Below are 9103 nucleotides of genomic sequence, written 5' to 3'. Positions count from 1 at the left end.
CTTGGTTATATCTACGAATTACTGTGTCAAGACCGAGATATTAAAACCAACACTCGACATTCTCCTTCTTTGAAATAATAATATACAGTTTATGTACTTACGAATCTGCACTATGAAAACGGTGTTTCAAAAGCAGTCAGAATATTGAGGAAAAGGGGTTATATGTCACATTTTGATTTTGCGCATACGACCGTTTGGAAACAACAGTATTTAAATAAATTATTGTATCAAAAGCATTTATCTATACTTTTCAAGAGAATGATATTTATTGTTATCGTTTCCAACACCATTTAACACATAGAAAGCTAACAAGGACTTGATGTTGATACGAGAAGCCAATCGTATCTTAAATTTCGGATAAGATCAGTGCTTGACCTTCTCGTGTCAAAGTAGAAAATAATAACCATTTTTAACATACATCTGATACAAATAAAGGCCCAGTGGCACAGCGGTATGTCTGCAGACTTACAACGCTATAAACCGAGTTTCGATACCCGTGGTAGGCAGAGCACAGATAGTCCATTGTGTAGCTCTGTGCTTAATCTGAAAAAAAAATTACAAATAGAAAATTATCGTGTAAATAACAGAGTGATATTGGGATAAAAACTACCGTATAAATACAAGGTAAGACCGCCATTATGATAAAAACTACCGTATAAATACAAGGTAAGACCACCATTATGATAAAAACTATCGTATAAATACAAGATAAGACCACCATTATGATAAAACTACCGTATAAATATAAGGTAAGACCGCCATTATGATAAAAAAACTACCGTATAAATACAAGGTAAGACCACCATTATGATAAAACTACCGTATAAATACAAGGTAAGACCACCATTATGATAAAAACTACCGTATAAATACAAGGTAAGACCGCCATTATGATAAAAACTACCGTATAAATACAAGGTAAGACCGCCATTATGAATTTTGCGGTTTTACTTACGTAACAATTTGTCCTACCCTTTAGTGATTCAGAAAAGCTTTTACACTGCGGCAAAAACCAATATTGTTTCCATGAAATACGGCGTTTTTTATACCCTACCTTTCGACTAGTTTAGTGTCATGACTATTCATGCTATTATAACTACAACTTTATAGTTTGTGCTTTCTTTCAGTAATTATTTTATAATCCAATAATTTTCGTTTTGATTATTTCTGAAAGTGTTACTCATTTTCTAGCCGGTTAGTTTTTCAGATAGGTTCAACTGAAATGCATTTATCAACCGTCTGCCATATTACTGAAAAGCTTATGCATGACAAGTGTGTTTATCATGTCCTATATGTAGTGTAATCATGGATAATCCTGGCGCCTTATATGTAGTGCCATCATAAAAAATCTTGGCACCTTATATATATGTAGTGCTATCACAATACATTCTGGAGCCTTATGTGAAGTTATTATTAACTTCTAATCAGAGCAAGCTACCCATACTTAAATCAAAACTAAAACTTAAGTCGATAGTAAATATAGCTATTTAAGCATACTTTTCTTACGTTCTTACTTATAAAGATTAGAATGTATTGTTTTGTCAGTTAGCTATTCTCGCTGTTAACGATATTTTCCACCGTAAACCCAATAAGATCTCACGAGATTCGGCCAGTTTAAGAGGTTTAGGTTCATCCAAAATCCATATACTAAGCTAACAGTATTAAACAATCTCTATAATAAAAGTACAATAAAAATAAATAAATTAAAACTAGCTTTATTAAACATTCGAATCAAGATAAAGTTAGCATTAAAAAAAAGAATATAATTGTCATCACAAATAATCCTGGTACCTTATATGTAGTATCATCTTTCCCTGATGGTGGAGAAATATGTCTGTCAGCTTTTGAAGCCTATAGTTTGTTTACTGATCTCAATCAAACTTGGACATGCACCCTTAGGGCGCCCACGGAGTGACACTAAGATAAACATGACAATATATAGATACATCAACTTCACCTCACTTACTTGATTGTATGTTTGTATGTTGGACATAAATTAACAAATAGATGAAGAACACGATTTACGCATCTTTTCAAATTTGAAAAATTTCAGTGATCACTTCTCTAAATCAGATAATTTTCCTAGTATATTTTTGTATAGATATCATTATATATCAAGATCATAGTAAATACTAGGTATTTATAATGGGAGTTTATACAAATTTTGTATATTTGCATGTGTCTTACAAGAAAAAAAAGATTTATTACAGCATGAATAGACAGGCGCGAATTGCTGAGCAAGGTTGTCGGGAGGGTTTACGAAACATATAAAATGGTCATAAATTCATGGGGAATTGAACCGACATATATATATATATATGTATGTATGTATGGTAAAAATAAGAAGGAGAATTGAACTGAGGCATAAGGCGAGCACGAAAAGGTCATGAGGAATTAAAGTGACTTAAGATATGTCATAGGGGTTTAAAAGAGTATATGAGCTATGTCAGGTAAGATCATGGAGAGTAGAACATGCAAACAAATATGCTCGATTAGGTTATGGAAAGTTGGTAAAACATGAGAATGCTTGGTAGATCTCGATAAGATGAACAGACCACATTCTGGACAAAGTCATAGAAAGTTTAACATAGTTAAACACATGAGAATGCTTGGTAAGATCTCGATAAGATGAACAGACCACATTCTGGACAAAGTCATGGAGAGTTTAACATAGTTAAACACATGAGAATGCTTGGTAAAATCTCGATAAGAAGAACAAACGCACATTATGGACAAAGTCATGGAGAGTTTAACATGGTTAAACACATGAGTATGCTTAGTAAAATCTCGATAAGAAGAACAAACGCACATTATGGACAAAGTCATGGAGAGTTTAACATAGTTAAACACATGAGTATGCTTGGTAAAATCTCGATAAGAAGAACAAACCCACATTAGGGACAAAGTCATGGAGAGTTTAACATAGTTAAACACATGATTATGCTTGGTAAAATCTCGATAAGAAGAACAAACGCACATTCTGGACAAAGTCATGGAGAGTTTAACATGGAACTTTGTCCATAATGTGCGTTTGTTCTTCTTATCGATATTTTACCAAGCATACTCATGTGTTTAAATGAAGCGTTTAGCGTAAACACAAGGTATGTTAAGCAAGATTACAGCAAATGTCTTACACACAAAATTGCAGAAAAAGAGCAAGGGAAGTTGGAAAGAGTATCCGAGATGTCTTTAACAAGATGTTACACAAAAAGTAGAATCGGTCAATTGTAAGAGTTCAGCTATTATTTCATTTGTCATAAAAATGATGAATATGAAACATTACTACCTTAAATATTTCACACCATAATAGTTATTGTACATGCAATTTGATAATATAAGTAGCGTCTCAATGACAACAGTGTCTGTTGTATTCGGTCCTCAGTGGCTCAGCGGTAAATCTGCGAACTTATACCGCTAGAAACCGAGTTTCGATACCTGTGGTAGGATTGCACAGATAACCCATTGTGTAGATTTGAGCATAACTACAAACAAACAAAAAACTGTCGTATCCCAGTTGGACTCATGAGCCCTGGTACTGGACGAAAGGCCTCGTCGGCACTGGATGTAGCAGATATAGTTAGGTATTGTTATATATTATTTTTTTCTTTCACTCATAAGTTCTTAGAATTACATTTCTTTGTCATAATTCCCCAGTAATGATTCGATACTGAAGCAAAGGAAACTTTGATGTTTCTTTTAGATTCCGTACGACAGACATGTTTATCGTGAAGTGCGAGAATTAATTAATTAAAGAGAAAATACCAGACAACAAAACGGAATTGGCAGTTCTTGCGACGTCAAGGTTCGTGAAAAGAACAAGAAACTAACTCATTCGGTTTTAAGTCAGTCTCACTAATTTCACTTAATTGTTATCAAGTTCTGAGTTAGTTATCCGATAGTGCGAGAATGTAGTAATTGAGGAGTAGTCACCTGGAAGCCTAGCTGCAACTCACTAATCGCATATTGTACATGCTTACAGACTGTGATGTTATACCTTTTGTAATCATAATTATATATTAGCAGAGAGCTTGATCGGTGCAAGAGATACAAGATATATAAAGCTTGATAATAAAAGGGTTAATTATTCGCTGAATTTATAAGTTAAGAAACGCCTTGTATTTAAATTACATGGATCCCCGAAGACGCGTGACGATGTTGTAAAACGCTTGATTTTTCTGGGTAGGAAAAGTATTACCAGAACAACTTCATCTTCTGAAGTAATATTAGAAAAGTATATACTAAAAGTGATAGATAACATATTGCTTCTGTATACCTTGTAGATAAGTTCAAGTTACTTAAGCCAGCCAAATATCATTGAGTTAGAACTATTGTAATTATTGGTTACTGTAGCATAAAAACTTAAAAACATCAAACACTTGATAATATCAGTTTTACTATGATAATAAACATAGAAGATCTGATGAAGTCACTACTCTTGTTAACAAAAAAACATGATTTTGTGATGTTAGTACACCATGAAAATACAAACAATATTTTGTGACGTCATTGTACTATTGTACCAAAAATAAAAGATACTGTGATTTTATTTACAACAATATAATCCAGAACAAAATATTTTGCGTCCTTAATATACTTTGTTGTCAAAAAAATTAACGTTAGTATACCACCATATCAAAAACAAGGTTTTATGACGTCAGTATATCGTGATATCAAAAATATCTTTTGAGATCAATATATAATATACCGGGACCGATTGAGATTTCATGCTGTTATTAGCTATATCATACAAAATACTAGAAACGCACATACAATCTGAGCGAGGGACGTTCAACACAGTTCCTACTTCCTTTTCTAGACATTATCAGCAGAAAATAAACCAGCCATATTACCTACCCTTTTGTACAGTTATCTAAGAAACAAACTGCATCCTGGGCCAGTAGCTAAACCTTCATGTGTCTAATAATATTCTAGAATTAGAAAAAATATTCAGTATTTAAACCTTAAGAGGATCTGCTCCAATAACAAATAGTTCGTAAACGCTGCTACGTGACATGAATTAGGAAAGAGACTAAAAAAAATTATTCGTTGAGCTTTGACTTATGAGTGATAACAGCAATATATATATATGTGTGTGTGTGTAAACGTATTAATATAAACCATTTTTAATATATACAACCATAAAAGGTGATCGGATGATAAACCGTAAATGTGACTCATTTTGATCATCGTTTCCAAACTGAATTCAACTTGTTTATTTTTGTCTGATGAAAGATATGTGAGTCAGTTCCTAACATCATTACTACTGACCAACATACACACACACACACACACACACATATATATATATAATGTATTAACATTATGTGATTCAGTTCCTAACATCATTACTACTAACCAACATACACACACACATATATATATATATAATGTATTAACATTCCAAACACCAGACCTACCAGAGGAAGAAGAGTGGATTAGCCTTACAGACACACCTACATCAGGTTGTCCTTAACACGCTTATGAACTCAGCATGGTGGAATGCGTAGGCCAAACAAAGATAAACCAGCAGCTGTTAGTTTTCGCTGTAAACAATTTAGCAGGTTCGTTTTTGCACACCTAGTTGTATGACACGATCTTTAATTAATGCACAGATAACCCTCGAAACTGGACAAGAGAAAAAACAACAACTACAACCTTAATTAATGTCTAACATCTCTCTCTGTTGCTTTGTGTGCAGGATTATTTAAGAAATTTGCTCTTGTTTGTCTGTTGTATACACATAAGTAATTAATTTCAGTTATGTAACATATGGTAAAAAAAACTAACCTTAACCACTCGATCACTTTCTAGGTAAAAGCGTTAAAAACCAGGTTTCGATAACTGTGTTGGGCACAGCACAGATAACCCGTTAGGTAGTTTTGTGCTTAACTACAAACAACAACATCTACAGACATAAAGATAAAATTCTTCTTATTAGAATCATATGCCGCTTATAAATATCAACATGTTGTATCATATGCTGCTTATAAATATCAACATGTTGTATCATATGCTGCTTATAAATAATAACATGTTGTATCATAAGCTGCTTATAAATATCAACATGTTGTATCATATGCTGCTTATAAATATCAACATGTTGTATCACATGCTGATATAAATAATAACATGTTATATCACATATAAAAACAAGATTATTTAAACTGCTTTATGACATTCATATCCTGCAGCTCCAGCGTAAAGTAAGTAAAACTCGGTAATCCCCGTTCATATATATACAAGAACTGTTGATCACAAACTTATCAGGTTTTATTCTGAGTTAGTAATATTTATTTAACTATTTTTAGTTAAATAAGTACGGGTTGTTCATCTAATACACGTATTTCATATTTGTTATAACACATTTTCAGATCACGTTTTACAAATATTTTCAATGGACACGTTTTTTTGCCATTTCAGATTACGACGTTGAACAAGGAAGAGCGAAACAAGTTTCTTTTAACAAACGTTTTTATGCCGTGCATAATTTTTATGGTGAATAAACCAGTATCAAGTACTTAAAATATAAAATTTCTAAACTTTTCTCGCTAGAAGGTAAACATAAAAACGATAATTTTATATCAAATATTCTTTACGGGTACGTTTTTTTGTGAAATAAAAATTTGAAAAATAAAATGTCTGAACTAGTATTTCATGATACAGAAGGCATAACTAAGATGTTATTTTTGTAATTGTTTTACCTAGTAGTTGCCAATAAGTGAGAGTTATTTAGTGATTTCAGTCAATACTCAGTGATATCAGTCACTCTTAGTCAGCAGCTGAGCGATACTCGGTGATATCACTGTTAGACAACAGCTGAGCGATACTCGGTGATATCACTGTTAGGCAACAACTGAGCATTACTCAGTGATATTACTGTTAGACAACAACTGAGCGATACCCGGTGATATTACTGTTAGACAAGAGCTGAGCGGTATTCGATGATATCATTGTTAGACAACAACTGAGCGATACTCGGTGATATCCCTGTTAGACAACATCTGAGCGATACCAGATGATATTACTGTTAGACAACAGCTGAGCGATACTCAGTGACATCAGTCACTCTTAGTCAGCAGCTGGGCGATACTCGTTGATATTACCGTTACATAACAGCTGAGCGATACTCGATAAATATTACTGTTAGACGTTATTCGGTTATGCTGAGCGTTATTCGGTGATACCCGTCAGTGTTAGACAACAGCTGAGCGATACTCAGTAATATTCGTCAATGTTAATCAGTAGCTGAGCGACAGTGACAACAGTCGTTCTTAGTCAGCAGCTGAGTGATACTCGATGATATTACTGTTAGACAACAGCTGAGCGATACTCGGTAACATCACTGTTAGACAACAGCTGAGCGATATTTGGTGATATCACTGTTAGACAACAGCTGAACGGTATTCGGCGATATCACTGTTAGACGACAGCTGAGCGATACTCGGTAATATCACTGTTAGACAACAGCTGAGCGATACTCGGTGATATCACTGTTAGGCAACAACTGAGCGTTACTCAGTGATATTACTGTTAGACAACAACTGAGCGATACTCGGTAATATCACTGTTAGACAACAGCTGAGCGATATTTGGTGATATCACTGTTAGACAACAGCTGAACGGTATTCGGTGATATCACTGTTAGACAACAGCTGAACGGTATTCGGTGATATCACTGTTAGACGACAGCTGAGCGTTATTCGATGATACCCGTCAGTGTTAGACAACAGCTGAGCGATACTCAGTAATCGTAATCAATGTTAGCTGAACTATATTTAGTGATCGAAAATAGGTCAGTAGTCTTGCATAAAACTAGTGTCATAATATTCTATTTAGACTTAAGTTAAGTATTTGTATTACACGGAAACTTCTAGATGATTTTTTTGACTGTAATGAATTCCTAAGCCTTATTTGTTCTCAACTTTAAGTACATTAAGATTATTTGACATAACTGATACACAGTGCTACAGGATAATTTTTCTCTAACTTAGACATTGTTTCGCCAGAGGAAGTACTGATGAGACATGATGAACAACTGACTCAACACCTGGAATTTTCTTGAAAGTTTAAAAATTTATTTAAAAGCATAAAAACTCGAGTTAGTTTTTGAGTTTGTCGATTGTTTAATGAGTCTGTTACAGTTTGATAATTGATTAGTATGTATAGAGTGGTGGAGTGATTTCTGGAATGGCGACTTTTCGTCGGTTTGTCTGTTACCCCAGTTTGGTGGATATTGACTTTGTGTTTCTCTAAGTGCTACAAATATGAAAAGTAACGTAGCTGTGAGAAAAATTTGCAAGTAAATGACTGTTTAGAGTTATTTCTGAAGTGAGACCTATCGCTAGTCCGTGAAATCGGGCAAGTTGTAAAATTGATAGTCCAAGAAATAAAACACAACGCTTTCGTTACCATTACGTAGAGTGAACTTTGTATTGTTGTGTTTGTTTGTTTTTACCGAATAATCCAAACAGCCGAAATTGTTTCAACAATACTACAACACACGGTTTTGTAAGCAACCAATAAGACAGATACATATTAAATAGCTAAAACAAAACTGTATTACATAAGTGTTGCTTTGACACTTATTTCTATTACGGATCTTTGATAGATGGCAAGTGCTTTAAGTAAAAGAAAAACGGAATAAGAAAAAAGTCATCTTTTTTATCAGTTATTTTTATTGTTGTTTAATGATATTGAAGAAGTCTTACCTTGAACTTACGATATGATACTTCTAGTTTGGTAATTCTTACAAAAGTTGTCCAATTTAGACCTTCGTTTCAAACCTCCGCCTAAATTTCTAGCCAGTTCTCGTTCCTTTTATAGAATCATTACTAATATATTGGCTGCTAAAGGATTATTGTGGTCATCGATCTGTGTGTGTGTGTTGACGTGTTATATTCGTCTGAACTTTGAGTTTGAGTATGGCTCAAGGTTTGCTACACTGATAAAAAAAATACATGATAAAAAACAGAAACTTATCTTTGCTTAGCAGCAGTGAGAATTTAGACACAGAGGACCAAGTCTGAGTCTTCTACAACCACAGTAGGAAGTTCAAACATATAGAAGAAGAGAAGTGTTCATGCTTAAAGAAAAACAAGTTTCA

The 9103-nt window shown here is 33.7% G+C and overlaps 1 long non-coding RNA gene across 1 annotated transcript; it reads right to left on the bottom strand.

Moving 5' to 3' along the window:
* Positions 1–248: 248 nt before the first annotated feature.
* On the bottom strand, positions 249–8822 carry LOC111086993. Its single transcript, XR_002611718.1, has 4 exons — positions 8709–8822; positions 5418–5577; positions 4855–4928; positions 249–543 (listed from the first exon to the last, which is right to left on the bottom strand). It is a non-coding gene; the product is annotated as an uncharacterized LOC111086993 (long non-coding RNA).
* Positions 8823–9103: the final 281 nt, after the last annotated feature.

The sequence above is a fragment of the Limulus polyphemus genome, unplaced genomic scaffold, assembly GCF_000517525.1.
Source record: "Limulus polyphemus unplaced genomic scaffold, Limulus_polyphemus-2.1.2 Scaffold1619, whole genome shotgun sequence".
Taxonomy (NCBI): Eukaryota; Metazoa; Arthropoda; class Merostomata; order Xiphosura; family Limulidae; genus Limulus; species Limulus polyphemus.
Note: the sequence above shows the minus strand (reverse complement) of the source record. Positions and strands in the feature narration are given on the sequence as shown.